General features: G+C 42.0%; 1 protein-coding gene across 1 annotated transcript in view; it reads right to left on the bottom strand.

Annotated features, from left to right (window-relative positions):
• Window positions 1–18,908, bottom strand: part of USH2A (usherin) — a 584,327-nt gene that overhangs the window by 283,053 nt on the left and 282,366 nt on the right. The window lies entirely within an intron of this gene.

The following is an 18,908-nucleotide window of genomic DNA, read 5'->3' as shown; positions in this document are numbered from 1 at the left end:
GGAATATTAAACCTCATGTTTCAGGACTTACACCAATATCTGGCTAGTAGATCTCAAGATGAGACTTAACTTGGAGGACAGATTGCACCACTGCCTACTGCAGAGTTCTTACACCTCCCTCTAAAGCAGGGGTGGGCAAACTTTTTGGCCCAAGGGCCACATTGGGTCTCTGAAGCTGTATGGAGGGCTGGGTAAGGAAGGCTGTGCCCCTCAAACAGCCTGGCCCCCGTCCCCATCTGCCCCCTCCCACTTTCCGCCCCCTGACTGCCCCCCTCAGAACTCCTCACCCATCCAACCCCCCCGTTCCTTGTCTCCTGACCTCCCCCTCCCGGGACCCTTGCCCCTAACTGCCCCCCAGACTCCACCCCCATCCAACCCCCCCTGCTCCGTGTCCCCTGACTGCCCTGACCCCTATCCACACCCCCACCCCCTGACAGGCCTCCTGGGACCCCACCCCCTTCCAACCCCTCCCGTTCCCCATCCCCTGACCACCCCTGAACCTCTGCCCCATCCAACTGCCCCTGCTTCCTGTCCCCTGACTTCCCCCCAGGACCTCCTGCCCCATATCCAACCTCCTGGTCCCAGCCCTGTCCCCCTTACCATGCCACTCAGAGCAGCATGTCTGGAGCCGCACCTCCCGGCCAGAGCCACACATGCTGCCACGCTGCCCTGCATGAGCGCGCAGCCCCACCACCCAGAGTGCTGCCCGCGCGGCGGCATGGCTGCGGGGAAGGAGGGACAGCAGGGGAGGGGCCGGGGGTTAGCTACCCGGCCAGGAGCTCAGGGGCCGGGCAGGACGGTCCCACAGGCCGGATATCGCCCGTGAGCCGTAGTTTGCCCACCTCTACCCTAAATCATCTGGTGATGGCTGTTGTCAGAGACCGGATACTGAATTAGATGGCTCTTGGGTCTGATGAACTATGGAAATTCCTGCGTAAGTTTATAACTAGTGTAAAACAGAGGAGCAATGGGCCTAGAAGTCTTAAAGTAGTAGCAACTTATATATTTCTAAAGCTAGATAAGGTTGCCTCAGTCCACATGATTTCCACTGCTTCAGCAGTGAAAGGCAGATGGAAAACAAGTTTTACCATCCACTTAGGGATTCCCCTGATGTAAGAGATTCCATAGCTGGCATACCACCTCTTCCCACATCCAGAGAAAAGTTCATCTGGGGTGCTGCCAGGAAGAAAAGGGCATGGCCAAAGAACCACTGCACTCCGGCAATCGCACTGGTGAGCTGAGCCCTGATACTAGCCAGACCAATTTAGAGCAGCACTGAGGATGTTCTAAATTGTACAAGAGCTGAGCCAGCCTCCAGCTGGCCCTAGGATTGGGAGGGAGATAAAAGTGGTGTAAAGCCACCTTTTCCCTCTCTTCTTAGCAGTGCTGAGCAGAATTCAGCTACAGCTGAGGATTCATTCCTAATACGTAGTTGGGAAAAGGGTCCTTTTCAATTTCTCTTAATCTTTAATATAGGGGAAAAAAAGACCCTGTAAAGGTTTACATTTTTTTAGCTGATGTGTTGCACTACCTAGCCATGTCATATAGTGTCAGTAATGTCATCAGATAACATAACTGCCACAATCTGATGTGATGCATTAAACTAGGATTACCAGAATAAATCATATTTGTGGGTACACAGATAACAGGTGGTGTAGTCAGATGCCTTGTATTATTGTGTATCTATAGGATGCCCACATTAGGATATAAAGTTCACAGGCTCCTTCTCGTATGTGGAGTGTGTTGCAACCATAACTCAATAGTAAAGGGCCACCAAACAGTTATTATGGCAAAAACTATCATCAGGGAAAAATACAAATTGATCAATGTCAGCTACATGAAAAGAAAGAACAATCACCTGTCCCCGATCTCATAAATTTAGTATTTGTTGCAGGCTTTTCCCCAACCATATACAGTTTATTACAGTAACTATAATAAATAACAATGATAATAATGCAGAGTAGGTTATTTCAAGCTGAATACTTATTTCCTATTAATTCTCTCCCTTTTCTCTTGCACACACCCCTGCATGTGAACTGGGGAAGAATAAGTTTAATTTATCATTAGATGTTTAGGTCTTTTAATTGGGAATGATGTGCTACACTAGGAAAGTTGTCTGTGTAGGCTCCTTGAAATATCTGCATACCGTAAGTGGCATGTGCTGCTTGTACAAAGGAGGCATAGAATTTACATTCTACTGGTGTGTTATAAATAAGTAATAAGAACAGATTAGAATTATGCATTTACGCCTACTAGTGAGAGTGAGATGCATAATTCACAAGTGGTGAACCCTTAAGAGACTTCTGAAGTCCCCACTCTCATGCGTACAGAACAAGGTATATTATTCATTCCCCACAGTCCTATACTTTTCCTTTTTTTCCCTCTAGCCTAGATCCTCAGTTCAGATTTCCTATGTCCTACTTTCTATAGTACAGAAAGACTACAGACTATTAACCATTAAGTATTATTGGTGAGAATTTATTTCCTTTCTGTTAGCTTTCCTGAAAAAGCTTTCTGGATTTGCTTGTGTCAGAGTGACAATTGTAACAGACATACACTGTAATACTGCAGTAACAACAACAAAAGGTGGGTGGAGAGGGCTGGAGAGAAGACTGGCCAATCCTATGAAATGTATTAAAATATATCAAAACACAGTGAACACATAGAAAGTTAGGAGCAAATGTTGAGATAAATCTCAAGATATGAATCTCTGGGCACCAGCAATTCTCAGTCTTCCATGGGAATTGAAATGCTCAGCAGGTGATTCTCCCTTCTTAAGGTTTGGCCTTTGGGCTGGTCCACACTAACCCCCTACTTCGAACTAAGATACGCAACTTCAGCTACGTGAATAACGTAGCTGAAGTCCAAGTATCTTAGTTCGAACTTACCGCGGGTCCAGACGCAGCAGGCAGGCTCCCCCGTCGACTCCGCGTACTCCTCTCGCGGCGCAGGAGTACCGGTGTCGATGGCGAGCACTTCCGGGATCGATCCCTGAAGATCGATTGCTTACCGCCGGACCCGGAGGTAAGTATAGACGTATCCTTAGTGAAGGTCTCCACTAACCCCCAAATTCGAACTAAGGTACGCAACTTCAGCTACGTGAATAACGTAGCTGAAGTTCGAAGTATCTTAGTTCGAACCTACCTCGGTCCAGACGCGGCAGGCAGGCTCCCCCGTCGACTTCGCGTACTCCTCTCGCCGAGCTGGAGTACCGCAGTCGACGGCGAGCACTTCCTGGTTCGACTTATTTTGTCCGGACAAGATGCAATAAGTCGAACCCAGAAGTTCGATTTGCTTGCCGCCGAACTACCGGGTAGTGTAGACCTACCCTAAGTCTCTGTAGAGCTGTCTGTCAGAATGGAGGTTTTAAGTTTTCTCTTTGGACTCATAGCCCCTGGCTTGTGGGGAAACTGCTCACTGTTGTACTCGGTGATGGGAGTGGTTGTGGAGGTGGGGCATCAGTGTTCACCAGCATTTTTACCACGGGGTTGTCCAGACCTGCTCTGGGCAGGCTTAGATGACAAGGTGGTAAAATGTCTGGTGACCTGCCTATAGGATAATTCTCAGCATTACTACTACCGGTGTGAGCTGCACCAGTGTTATGGCAACTCCAAGAGATTTCCCAAAAGAAATCTAGTGTAGACTCAGTATGACTGTAATGAAGAATCATGGGACAATTTTTGCACAAAGAAAATCTCTTGGTTAAGTCTGAGTGATTTTTGTGCTTTCAGAAGGTGCCAGATTTACAACTCTGGAAAACCAGAATCCTCTTTTTACGTACAAAACTGATACAGCACAGGCAGTAGTGCTGCAACCTTCCTCACACTCCCTCATCAGTGAGCTTTCTGGAGAGACTATCTGTAGGGATAGAGCATAGAGCACTTTGTCGCCATGCCCATTCCAGTCCCCTGCTGAGACTTCCAACTACTGTCGATTTTGATGGGGGGTTTATCTGATGGGAAAGGAAGGCCATGTCATCAATGGACTGCCCTGCAGCTTCAGCCACAGTGAATCTGCCTTCACAAAACAGTGGCACCTAACTGTAAGGTGGGGTAAGGAGGAGTGATTCTATGGCGGAGTAATGTAGCATTGATTAATGTGCTTCCCAAAGAGGAATCACTTGGGGCAGACTATTTAGTGAAAGTAGTTTTCTTGTAATTTCTCTGAACTGCCTCAAACCAAATCAGTCCATTTAGTCCCCTGGAATTTTCCTTTGCCCTATATGCAAATATTGTCAATCGTGTTCTAGTTCTAGCTACCATCTGTTTTTGCTGCCTCTCTTTCAGCTCTGCCAGAGATTTATCTAGTTAAGCTAAGATACAAGCATCTCTTTTTCAGGGAACTCCATACATTATCTTATGCAGTGTTGTTGTAGCCGCGTTGATTCCAGGAAATTAGAGAGGTGTACATTATCTTATTCTGATATGTTTTTTCAATGTATTTTACATTATTTTGAGTATTGTTTGGCCAATATATATATTTGCATATACATTTAACAGAAAGGCTTCAATTATGCATATATTCACATTCCCAATACAACTTAAGAGTTTGAAAAAAATGAATTTGTGCCATTAAAAGAATGATATTAAATCCTGCCAGCCTCACAATAGGAGTCCAAAACATTTCATCTGACAAAATGGAAACGCCCCTTTTTACCCTAATTTGTAAAGAGATTAGCATGTGTCTCAATTATCCCAAATAATCTATCTGATAAATGTACACAATGCTCCTATCCAAACTTGTTTCTATGGGAAGGCCCTTCCAGGGCATGGAACACAGAGTTGTAAGAAGAATGTCCAGACACATTGGTCAAGCAAATTAGTTGGACTTCTCAACTGGCCCATATAGGGCTGGTCTCCAGGATCAGCAGAGCAGAAAGATGGTATAAAATCACCCGTCCCTCCCACAATGTACATAACAGACATGCCTGGGTATTTGGCCTCATAATTCAAGCATTAAGCAGTTTTAAATAAGAGAAGGAACAAATTCAAGTTTCAAGTTTCTGTTCTCCCCATGCCAGGAAAAAAAAAAGATTGCAGGAGGCTCCAGTCCACATAATGGACCTTCTTGGCCACTAGTCATCATCTCATTGGCCTCCTCCTCTTCATCTCTAAACTCAAACACGATGTCTACACATGATACACTGATTTAATCTCCTGTAACTCCATCGTGGATCCTTTCCAGTCTGGCCTCCACCCTCTCACTATCCTGAAAAAGCTCACACTTAGGTTTCTTATTCTGGCTATATATTAGGGCTTCTACTCCATCTTCATTCTCCGTATCCTGTCCGTGGTTGTTGACACTGCAGAGGTTATCCTCTCCTTCTTGACCTCCTACCTTTATTGCAAGTGTGTATGTTCTTAATGTGTAATGCAATACCTCCTTCCTTTTCCCCATCTATACTAATATTCCAGTGATGAGATTTATCCCACCAATTCTGAGTGATACCAATTAAGTCATAATTTGGATTATGTATTAATACTTTCAGTTTTTCCTGTTTATTTCCCATATTTGTTGCTTTTCTGAATAGACATCAAAGATATTAAGCAGATTCCCCCATGCTCTTCGCACCTGTTGCACCCTATAACTCTACTATAATGTTCCATCCTCCCTCAAATATCCAGCCTTCTGTTAATGTCACCTTTATTTATATCTATATGTAGGCTTTTGTCACCTGTTCCCTTTGAACCTTGCTCATACATTCCACTCACTCTAGCTTTCTGTGTCACCATGGGCTCAAAACCAATGAAGAGGGAGAGGAGGAGCAGCCCTCTTACAAGGGCAGTCCAACTGTTTTATTGTGGTCATGAAATAGCTCTACTCATCTGATGTCATGTAGGGACAAGTTGGTAACACATATTCAAATAATTATTTCCTTTCAATAAACAGAAATACCTATTCTTAACGCAAAGGTAATATGTTTGTACCAAGATATTTCACATTCCTTACAGCTCTGTTCAACATCTATTTATATGAATTCTTATTAAAATATGTTTGACTTGAAACACAGTGTGGCCAAGTAGATTAAACATGGACAGGGGAGCCCAAACTGCTGTGCTCTTATGCAGGCTCTGTTCAGGTGTGTGACCTTGGGTAAGTTGTATTTTCAGTGGTGCCATAGAAGCTGTGGGATGTTCAGCATCTCTGGAAATCTGGCCAGCAGACTCTCTGTGCTGTGCTTCAGTTTCTCTATCTGAAAAATGGGGCTAACACTAGTTGCCTATTTTCCTCCCCCGGCAAATTGTAAGAACTAATATCTTTAAAATGCTTTGAATACATACAGTGCCAAGTATTGTTAATATTCCAAGGCCTGAATCAGATGGAGCCTCAAAAGAGAGAGAAAGCTGGCTTCAGTTATTTTAGAGGGATGCTGGAGAGAGATATACAGATAGTATATAAAACACATAATATTCTAGACCCAGAGATACTTAAGGTCTGTATCTCTGGGTCTAGAATATTATGTGTTTTATATACTATCTGTATTCCCTCACTTGTACGTCCAGGGTAGCCATGTAATGCAAGTTCTGTAGCCTCTGGATCAGTTAGGAAAGACACAAAAAAGGAATATTCCAGTGCACCACTGCCATTGCAATGTGCAAAAGATAATAAAAATAATAGTTTTGTGAGCACATTTAAAATGTACAACATTGTAATGTACAGTGTAAACAGAACATTCATATTCAATTATACATTTACCTCTCAAGAAAAATAAGTTTTACCCCTCACTAGAAGTGGTATATTTATTTGCCCAGTAAATTCCATCATATATCCTATTTATACATGAATTCAAAATAAATCTTTTTAATGTAAAAGCCAATTCAAAGGGCTTCATTGCAAGATCAAATATTTCCATTCTGAATGTAACATAGCTCCACTCTGATGCCATCCTAAGTTCAAACAAGAAATATTTTATCTTCTGCTGCTCTTTATCAAATACTTATTCCAAACCACTCTAATTTATATTGCCCCAATAAATCTCAAAACAAAATGTTAAATGTTTCCATAAGGGTATTTGTACAAAATTACATATTTTGATGTACCTATGCTGATAGAACCTTCAGGCATTCACAATAAGGATTATTATAGAACGATCTCAAGTTTCACTGATTAATAGCAAACTAGAATAAAAAATGAGCAGAGATATACTCCTTGATGCAGGACACAAGACAGAAGATTATCATCAGAATGAAAATTCACTTTTCCTTAGTTGACGCTTTTTCCCCTTATGTCTACTGACCTTGTGCTGTGCAATACATTACTGAAATGATTAAACAACAACAGCATTGTTAAATTATGAATCCAGATGTTGATTTACATGCCATCATATACATTGCCAGCAATGGCAGAAAAAAGAAATCAATATATGAACATTTAAGTTGCATCTACAATAATGGAGTGCAGTATTTGCAACGCTGCCATCACTGAAATAGTAATGAACTCCGTTTCTCATCTGCCTCATGATAGTCATCTTAAAAGATTTTGAGTTTATGCATTACTTAAAGAACACTAATCTGATATTTTCCTTACATGCTTCGATTTATGTTCACTTAATTTTAGTGCTTATGCACTATTTATTTTCTTTGTAATACATCATCTTAAATTGTTCCTATATTTACATGGTATGAATCTTTATGATTGGTATGAATATATCTGTCGTGTAAAAAAACGTTTGAAGCCAAACTGCAATTTAGAGCAGAAGTGGATTATCATAAAAAATACCATATTTTAAAGGAATAGTGAAAAGTCTGATGGAGTTCAGTACCAACTAAATGGCTATAAAGTTTTATGTAAACAATTTGGGTGGTAGCTGTAAAAATCTAGGTTAAATTCTTGCAATGATTCAACAGGAAAAGAAATCTGCCAGAATTCCTTTCATGATTTTTGTGACACATCAAGCTGGAATCTGACTTGATGTATGCCCTGCAAACCTTTTTATTTTTGCATAATTTAGGAGAAGGGGCAGCAGGGTTTGGAAAATACAAGAATCTTCTTCCAACAGTCCAAACTGTCATGTATTTTTAGAACTAAACTCAAATCTAACTTTAAGATTCTATAATGTTCAGACATGTATTGTTCACCATGAAAAGATGAGAACCAAGAGTGCTGAGAACAATGAAGGAAAGGCGGCTCCTGTATTATTTCTAAACCTAAATAGAAATAGTTTAGTGATATTAACTGGTAAAATAATCTGGAACTATTTTTAAAAGTCATTCTCAGATTTTTCACCACAAATTTACAGAAACAAGAAGCCTGAACAAGCATCCAAATATCTGGATGCTCATGCAATGTTTACCTAATGTCCAAACCTCTGAGGTTCACTCGCTGCTAAAATTGACAGAATTCAGATTTCCAGTCTCTCATAGAATTAAAATAGTTTTCAAACTAATTAATTTATTAACTATCCAGTATGTGCTAGGGGCAGTACTGCATATGCAACTCCAAAGAGGGATGGAGATTATGAGTGAGGATCCAGTGCAAATAAAAAATTTAAAGAAAAGACCTAAACCTTCTCCTGTGAAGGTCACTAGTAAACATCCATTCACCTACTGGGAGCAAGAACTGCCTCAGATTCACCCTCATGTAAGCAGATGCAACTCCATTGACTTCATGGACTGATTTTGATCCTTTCAGAGCAAGCAGCCCTATAATATTCTCCATCTGCCTTCCTGGAGAAGAGCATTACATGCAGAAGTATTACACTATCACTGTTGGGCCTCCTGTGCACCTGCCTGTTGTGTTGCTACCATCGATGAACATTTCACTGGTATCACTGGAATATTAGGACACACAGAACACATTCAATTGTGCAGGTGGTGCAATCCAGGTGAATACACCTATAACATTCAACACCTAAAGGGTTAACAGCCAGCAATAATCGTCAGTATGCAGCACAGCTGCTTGTGACATCTAGTAACTTAGTCCAACTGTAGTTTCTTTTACTTACACACCAATTTGTCATACATATTTCTAGTAGTCTTTCCCTTTCCAGTTATGTAAATTAAGTCCTATAAGGAGTACACAGAACAGAGCAATAACAGAGTGATCCACCCTATCTTCTGAGGTTTAGGGTCACCGCGAGCAGGAGGCTGCATCCAGGGCCGGCTCTGGCTTTTTTGCCGCCCCAGGCAAAAATGCCTCCCGCCGCCCCCCGCTGGGGAGTGCGGCAGGGGAGGGCGCTGAGCCCAGCTGTGGCCCCGCTCTCCCCGCTGGCCGGAGCGCCGCAGGGAGGGCGGTGAGCCCAGCCGCGGCCCCGCTCTCCCCGGCCGGCCGGAGCGCCGGGGGAAGGCGGCGAGCCCGGCCGGGGCCCCGCTCTCCCCGACTGGCCGGAGCGCCGGGAGGAGGGCGGAGAGCCCAGTCGCAGCCCAGCTCTCGGGCCGGAGCGCCGCTGGGTCCCCAAACAGCCCCAGTATGTTTAAAACAAAAACAAAAAACCCCCCAACCCTGAGCACCGCCCCTCTCCAGGTGCCGCCCCAAGCACATGCTTGGTAGGCTGGTGCCTGGAGCCGGCCCTGGCTGCATCCCTAATCATCTTGGCTAATAGCTAAGGTTAAGATTTTTTCACAGTTAATTTTAATACAGGCACAGAAAGGTTGCGGGCAATAAACAAAAATTCACAGAAGCCCGCAACCTGCCTGTGACTTTTACTAAAACTAACCAGCGTCCAGGGGTGGGGTTGACCACCGGGGGGACTGAAGCCCAAGCCACACAAGGAGGGGGGACTGACAGCTCCAGCCCCTGCTGCAGCCACAGGGGTTGACAGCTCCAGCCCCTGCCCCTGCCACAGTGGCTGTGGCAGGGGGCTGAAGCCAAAGAAGTCAGAGAGGTTCATTAAAGTTACCAAATCTGTGACCAAATCATATCTTTACTAATAGCCATTAATGGACCTATCCTCCATGAATTTATCCAGTTCTTTTTTGAACCCAGTTATACTTTTGGCCATCGCAACATCCCATGGCAATGAGTTCCACAGATTATTGTGTGTTGAGTTATAAAGTACTTCCTCTCGTTTGTATTAAACATATTGCCTATTATTTTCATCGGGTGACCCCTGGTTTTTATATTTAGTGAAAAGGTAAATAACACTTCTCTATTTACTTTTTCCACACCATTCATTATTTTATAGACCTCTATCATCTCTCCCCTTAGTTGTTTCTTTTCTAAGATGAATAGCTCTAATCTTTTTAGTCTCGCCTCATATGGAAGTAATTCCATACCCTTGATCTTTTTTGTTGCCCTTCTCTGAATGTTTTCCAGTTCCACTACATCCGATTTGAGTGGCACACCATGGATTTATGTAGTGGTATTATGATATTTTTTGTCTTTTTTTTTTATCCCTCTCTGAACTGTTCCTAATATACTGTTAGCCTTTTTGACCACTGCTGGGCAAGTGAATGGAAGTTTTCAGAGAGCTATCCATGGTGACTCAAAGATTTTTTTTAGTGCGAACAGCTATCTTAGAACCCAACATTATATCTGTATAGTTGGGATTATTTTTTCCAATGTGCATTATTTTGCACTTAACATTGAATTTCATCTGTCATTTTGTTTCCCAGTTTTGTGAGATTCCTTTGTAACTTCACATGGTCTGCTTTGGACTTAACTATCTTGAATAATTTTGTATCATGGGCAAACTTTTCCACTTCTCTAGTCACACCCTTTTCCAGATCATTAATAAATATGTTGAACAGCACAGGACCCAGTGTAGATCCTTGGGGGACCCTACTGTTCACCTCTCTCAATGGTGAAAACAAACTTTATTTCTACCTTTTGTTTCCTATCTTTCAACCAGTTACTGACCTATGAAAGGACCATCCCTCTTATCCCATGCCTACTTAGTTTCCTTAAGAGCCTTTGGTGAGGGAATTTTTCAAAGGCTTTCTGGAAATCCAAGTACACTATATCAACTAGATAACCTTTATCCACAACCCTGATCACTTATTTAGGTGTCTAGCTTTAGGCACTCAAACTACAGGAGCCCAAACAACATCCACCATAAAACTACTTTCATCTCAGTGGCTGATGTGAAAAGAATCAGCAGTTTCAGTCCAGTTATTACAGGACAAGTACCTACAAGAACCACTGTCACAACCTGCACCATTGTTAGCAGAGACCTACACCTGAATGAACACGAACTATCTTCTCACCCTTGGTTATCATCATCTATGGTAACTTAAATGTAAAATGCATGGGGCATACGTTGCCTATCACACCATATCTGACCTGCTGTAACTCCACTGACTTCTTTGGAGCTACTCTTAATTTACAAAGGTGGAAGTGAGAGGGGAATCAGCCCCATGATTTCCAAGTAGACTACTGTATTTAATTTTACAAACACAAATACACTGCAGTTAGGTGAATACTTGGCATACATCCTCTCTTTCAGTATGCAATATCACTCAAACAGCATTTGATATTTTAAACTTTCTTATCCAATCTACATATTTGTGAAGGGAAAATTAAAAGACTAGTGTCTTACACATTTCTTACTATGATAAACTCTTGGTGTAAGATCACAGGAAAGGAAGAATCATTTGGGCTTTTCACATTTTTGAGTGACTTTAAGTCTTGTCAAGGCTTGTGATTGATAGACCTGGAAGCTTAATGCCTCCCTTCTCTCTGTTCACTGAACAGATCCAGAATGGGTAGCAGCAATGCACTTTCCCTACATTGCCATATAAATGTGCCTTTTTTCTGTTCTTTTGGCTAATCCATTGCTATTACCTTTGGAGAAAACTAGTTGTTCAAAACAGTTTGTGCTGTATATGTGGCAGATTTGGAGGTGCCAATCCCTTTTGTTTTATAATCTGAGTTTTATTTTATTATTTTAATTTCTAGAAAGTAGTGCCCAAATAACCTGAGAGCTCAGCAATTCAGGCAGGGTTAACATGAGTTCTTTCCTGGCTTGCTGTGTTACCCAAATCTGATTGAAGGACAAGGATTCCAAAAGCTTGTCCAGCTGTGGTTTTATAATGACACCATTAGGTTTTGCTCCATAATCAAGGCCCCTAAAAGTCTGTGTAGCTCCAGGCTTAGTATCTGCGACAAGGTTAACTGAAATCTGCAGCAAGGATAACTACTTTAGCAGATTGTATCAGCAGGAAATATTTAAACACTATTTAAAAGGATTTTAAATAAGCAGATTTTATTTAACACTACACTAATGCACTGCAACAGAAAATGATACAAGAGAACTGCTACAAATAAACATAATGCTTTCCTCCCTGGCCTCCGGATCTGTACAGTTAAGTCCAGTGAATGGACTAGAGTCTTCCATTTGAAGTTGAGACACAGAAATGACAGACTCAGACAGTCCCAATTGCCCTTTGGTTTTGTGCCTGCTGAATCTGCATTCTGGGTCTGAAGAATTAATTACACTAGTACAGGTCACTGGCAATGTCAGTGTTGTCAATTCAGGTGTATCAAATGTGCTTTCTTAAATATATATATAACATTAAGGGAAGCTTACTCCTTCCATAAACCTGGTGTAATCTGCCCTCTAGTGCTGGGTGCAGCAATAAAACTATTTTGGGGTTTTTTATAGTGCTCATCATAATGTTTAAGTATTTTGGCTCATATGAAACCTGCAGCAGGGATGATGTTCTTTTTGTACTGCGTTGGGAAGTACGTTGCTTGCTCTACTGCCTTATGATCTGGATGTGTCATTCAGTCCTATGGGAATGGTGACTGTCGAACCATTAGAGCAAGACCTTGAAAATGACAACGGGACTTCAGTTTATATCTCTTTGTGTAACATGAGTAGTATTTCAGGTGAAGATAAATATTCTATTGCTCACACTAATACAGCAGGTGCCAATGCTTCCAGAACAAACTAGAGTCTTAATTTCACTAACTTGATGCCAATGTTATATTGATGTTGAATGACTCTTTGGAATAGGTTATCCTAGGACCTAGTGAAACAGAAGACTTGGCTCCTTCAGATATTTACGAATATTATACTACATCTTTGAAGACAGGAAACAGTCCCACAGTGGCTCCCACAGAAATACAACAGTATCTATCAATTGTAAACTGTCAGGGCAAAGATTGTCTCTTCTATATTTCTACAGCTCCCAGCACAATGGGGCTCCAATCTTGACTGCGGTCTTTGGGTGCTACCATGCTAGTAAATATTTAATTAGAATAACCATAACAACAACAATCATATGATCTAACAGGACTTTTCCTCTTTGTGATGCCCTGACTGGCAATCAAACTCTGCAGTTCAAATGTTTTCTGGTTTCCCCTTCATTTAAGTCACGTTTAACTGTACAGTAAATAAAGTGTTGACACAATTGTGATGGATTCCTAATAATAAATGCAAAATCAGTCATTTTAAAATTATCTGTAGAATTTTATAGGTGTGGAAAGGACCAAAAAAAGTCCAAAAGTGTTTCTTGAAGAAGTATGTCATTTGTGCGATCACATACATTAAAGATACTGTTTATCATTGATTTCAAGAAAAGAATTCATATAAATGTTGATTAATTTTGAGTGCTTCAGTTTCTGAATATTTGACATAGTGGGCCCTGATTTTTAGAGATGCCGAACTCCCACCCCATCCCTATTATTAATCATAGAATTTAACAAATCTCCTCACTCTCTTCTCCAACTCTGATCTGTCTGGTCTTACAAAATCTGTCTTTCAGCATTCAAGTTCAAGAACAACTTGAGCCTAGGGTTGCCAACTTTCTACTCGCACAAAACTGAACACCCTCACACCCTGTCCCTGCCCCTCCTCTGAGGTCCTGCCCCTGCCTCGCCCCCGCTCACTCCATTCCCCCCCCCGGTCACTCGCTCTCCCCACCCTCACTCACTCACTCATTTTCGCCAGGCTGGCTCAGGGGGCTGGGGTGTGGGAGGGGGTGAGGGTGCCGGCCTGGGATGAGGGGTATGGAGTGCAGGAGGGGGCTCCGAGGTGGAGCCAAGGGGTTCAGAGTATGGCAGGGGGCTCTGGGCTGAGGCAGGGGGGTGTGAGGACTCTGGCTGGGGGTGCAGACTCTGGGGTGGGGCTGGGATGAGGGTTTGGGGTGTAGAAGGGTGCTCTGGGCTGGGACCGAGAGGTTCGGAGGGCAGGAGGGGGAAATCAGGGCTAGGGATGGGGTTGGGGCATGTGGGAGGGAGGGAGAGGGTTCCAGCTGGGGATGAGGCATTTGGGGTGCAGGAGGATGCTCTAGGCTGGGACTGAGGGGTTTGGAGGGGGGAGGGGGATCAGGGCTGTGGCAGGGGTTTGGGCCCAGGAAGGGACTAGGGGGGCAGGGTCTGGGTGACACTTGGGGCTGGGGGCAGCATGCAGAGCCCCCTAGCAGCTCCTACATGTTGGAGCCTGAGGGGGACATGCCGCTGCTTCCAGGAGCCACACGATGCAGAGGCTAGCAGGAAGCCAGCCAGCCCCTCTGTGCGGCGTCACCAACCGGACAGTCAATGACACGGTCAGCAGTGCTGACTGGAGCCACCAGCATCCCTTTTCAACTGGGTATTTGGGTCCAAAACCGGACACCTGGTCACTCTACTTGAGCCAACCAGACTGTTACTTATTCCTACAGGTTATCTTCTTCTCTCTCTTTCTAAGGATTACCCTTGATTTTATACTCCAGAAAAACTAAATGATCACAAGTGACATATCCCAGACACCAGAAAAGATTATTATTTGTAATTTAACTGTAGAAAGCCAGCGAATGTGAGCCAGAGCTGCAGCTGTTGTAAACTGGCACAGCTCTGTTGAGCTAGCTGAAAATCTGGCCCTGTGACTTGTTTGGTGAAGTATCCCTTTCCTGAAATACTGCAAATACTATTCTTTCTTACTGTGTGGCAGAGAAAACAACAGTTTCAATCAGATGAGTATTAATAGGAATATTTTTCTTTTAAGGATTCACAATCAGAGTCATTACTACATGCAAGAGAAATTAAATGACCCAAATTTGTTAGCAGTGTCAAGTATGCAGTGCTGGAGAAAATGCAGACGTTTACATCCTCAGTGTGTGCAGTGTCAAAATTGGAGATTTACCAGAAACTTTTCTCACAAAGGTAGCCAGCTCTCAGATGACATGGGAGGGAGACATTTTGCTCAGATTTTGACAATCAACCATCACTAGCAATCTCCTCAGAAAAGTTTGTGCTATATTATTATTTCTTCGCACATTATAAGCTGTGCTGGCAATAATGCCTAGAGTTAAGGTTGTCTGACACTTTTCATTATAAAACACAGTTTTCACTTGTTTACAACTTTGCCAAACTTTAACCACTTGTGCTGAAACTTTCCATGCTGTCTGCCTTGAGCTGACTTAAAAAAAAATGCTTTGGCTAAAACAGGTCAGCCATTTATGAGAATGATATTAGAGAAAACCACATTGTTTTGCTAATATGAAAAAAAATCTCACAAATATTTCATTAAGAAGCTCTAGAGACTCCATGCTCTGGCAAGGGGCGTTCCCTAGGGGCCAGAGAGGTGCTTTTTGATGTCCCTAGGAAAATCTACCCAATTTGGCCAAATTATACGCCTCTGAAAAACCAGTATGCACATGCTCAGTAGAAGCCAACGGCACTAACCTTCACACCCAAAGCAAAAACAAACAAACAAAAGAAAACAGAACAAAACAAAACAAAACAAACAAACAAACAAAAAAACCAGGCAGGAGAGACAGACACAAAACTGGAGAGTCCCAGAATCTGGCTTTTAATCCTTTGATTTTATCATTGTACAGATATAACCCTTGCAGAAGAAAGATTACTTTGTGCCACTTTGTAATGACTCCTCCAGCCTACAAAGGAGCAGATTGTGGGTTCTGTAAGGAAACAAAGGCCCTTCTGCTTTAGCAAAAAAAAAATGACATTTCTTTGATTGTCAAGTATCAGAGGGGTAGCCGTGTTAGTCTGAATCTGTAAAAAGCAACAGAGGGTCCTGTGGCACCTTTGAAACTAACAGAAGTATAGGGAGCATAAGCTTTCGTGGGTAAGAACCTCACTTCTTCAGATGCAAGTCTTGCATCTGAAGAAGTGAGGTTCTTACCCACGAAAGCTTATGCTCCCTATACTTCTGTTAGTCTCAAAGGTGCCACAGGACCCTCTGTTGCATTTCTTTGATTAAAATTAGAGCCAAGCATAAATCTGGGCTAGAAATCTGAATAGTCCTGAGTCAGAATGACTTGGATTTCCGGTGACCTAAATCCCAACCTTCTGACTCAGATCACATTTCTTCCTCTGGGCTCCTTCCACATTTCCAGCACACCTCAAGCAGAGTGAGAAATCAGCAGCAAGATAAAGGTGGCACAGGAGCAAACAGTCATATGTCATGTCCCATATGGTAAGAGAGAATAAGAAAGTGACTCATGTTCCACCAGTTCAGATGAGGAGACGATCAATCTCCTTCCATTTAGCAACTAATATCAATTAAAAAGCAAGAGATTTACAAGTATGGTGCACTCTTGGTGAGAAGCGGGGACCCCACTGGAAGGAAACTGCGTCTTACTGAATAACACTAAATGGGGCAATGGTAGGGGCTTTCACATGGAAGAAAAGATCTATTTAGACTACAGGCAGTGAACTAAGCTGGCCTGCCCTCTGAAAATTGTCTTTGACTATCAGAGTTGCAATCAGCTAGGCCCATTTTGGTGAAACTGAGTCCTGCTGTCTCTGGGGAGATGGGGAGTTTCCTAGTAGACCTATCAATATATTTTCTGCAGTAATCAAATTCAGGGACTGAAACTGTAAACCTTTGCCCATTTGCCCCCCAAAAAAGGGAAACCAAACTTACATTAAGGTACTGAAATGTTCATATAAATGTTTGTGCCAGGAGCAGAAACAGAATGCTACATTACTGTGAGAAAGGTGGTTTTTGCATTATTTCCAGACATGACCACAAAAACGAGTACTAAAAATGTCATTAAAAGTCTGTTCTTTAGGCCAGTTTTACAGAATCAGGTCTGGCTGGACAAGTCTCAGATAAGCGTCCAATATTTTGGATGATGAGCCAAATATTGAGTCTTTTGAGAGTAGCCTACCCTTAATTGCTGGTAGGAAAATTATAAAAATTATCTTGACTGCAGTTTCAATAGATAACTCTTCATTACAGCTTAGATAGTAGTTATCAGTCATGATGTAATCTGATGTGCGCTTTTCAAAAAACCACTAGTATGGTGAACATATTCCAAAAATGTTTTTCACACTTTCCAATTCATGACCATTTTGCAAATACATGCTATGGGGCAGAGCACAACCCTAGTAACAACATCAGCATAAATCTTTCAATGATGTTTTTAATAAGAAGACTGGAAGCACATGTATTTCTGCTTCCAAATTTTTTAAAATAATGTTATGGGACAGTAATAAGAGATTAATGGAGATCTTGAAAAAAAGATAAATGGTACTACAAGAATACCAGAAAACTGGGTGGAGGGAGGGGAGTGAAACTAATTGAACCTATATTTTTGATAAATATTTATTTTTTGCAGAAGAAAAATGCATACTACTTTAAGTTGTCATTATGCTAACCTATATCCTATTTTTCATATTATTAGTAATATATAATGTGGTAGTTTATATTCAAAAATAAAACCAGAATGTATATACCTCATGTATTTATCCAGAAATACAACAAGGTTACTATGGTTACAAAAAATCCATTACCTTTGAATACAGAATGAAAAAGTTTGACTTAAAGTGTACGCTATTTATTATAGCAAACATCAACAGCCTTCAGGAGGTTCTCTAACTGGATTCATTTTTCAGTGTCAGAGCTGACCCACCGCACTAGTAGCTTATGGCCTGTGCAAATAAAAAAAAATTGAACTATGCATTTTTTAAAATGTTTTGTACTAACTCAAAATGCAGAAATGTCTTTGAGGTCTCACACTATGCTAAAGTGTTATAGTAAAAAGAAAGTAAGACCCTGACCCTCCTCTATCCTGGGTAGATTCTGATTTTAATATCTTTTTTGGTTTTACACCTATCTACAAACATGCATAAAACTGTGACTGGGCTAGGCTATTCCTTTTGCTGCACAAGGCTACACATAGTTCATTATTTTTATTGCATGATAATCCTGAACGACTAATTTGTGGTCTGTTGATGAAACAAAAGGTTAAAGTGAAAGTAAGATGTCAGATGACTGTATATCAATACAAACAGCCAATGAGGGTCATGGAGCTGCTATGTAATCAACTAAGGATAAAGATATGTAAAATAGATATTGAGATAGACTGTACAAGTTATATTGGAGGTAGTGAAATGTTTATTATATGCTCAAATTCAATGGGGGCTGTGCAGGAAGGCAACACAGATAAGGCCATCCAGGCACACATTTGAAAGACAATGGGGAAAATTAGTACCTCCTATCTCCAACAAGTTTCAAGCCTCGTTTTGCCAAAGCTGAAAGTTACCAGATCAAAGGACTATAAAAAGTTAAAAGGAGACTTGATTTCTGTAAAGGGGGGGGTGATAAAAGGACTGAGCAAGATTTAATGACTCCCCAAGGCAGGGAGGGAATTACTGGTTTGTGAGTTAAGGGAATAAATGATCACCCAGACAGAGCGAGGCTCCGTGGAGGAGTCTATAAGGAAGCTAGAACTACCAGGACCACCATGTGGAAAATGGTTAGATATCTTGTAAGCGAGACATGTATTTGGTCTTTTTTACAAGGTCTGTTTCTCTCTTAAATTCTTTTGTTCTCATCAATACTTTGCTATAAGAATGGTGTCTGGTCACTGGTGTCATTGCTTCTGAAGGGAACAGAACTGCAGGCTCCAAAGATACATCAGGCCTGTTGAGGCAATCACAGTTAGGACTTGGGGATGGCAGTCTACAATGCATGCCTAGAGCAGAAGAACCACATGCTTTCACCCCAACACAGGTGCCAACTACAGGCCTGAGAACTGAGAGGAGGGTGCATTTGACAAGACCAGGAAGGGTTAGGT

This window comes from Chrysemys picta, chromosome 3, assembly GCF_011386835.1.
Source record: "Chrysemys picta bellii isolate R12L10 chromosome 3, ASM1138683v2, whole genome shotgun sequence".
Taxonomy (NCBI): domain Eukaryota; kingdom Metazoa; phylum Chordata; order Testudines; family Emydidae; genus Chrysemys; species Chrysemys picta.
This window is presented reverse-complemented; position numbering and strand designations above follow the sequence as displayed.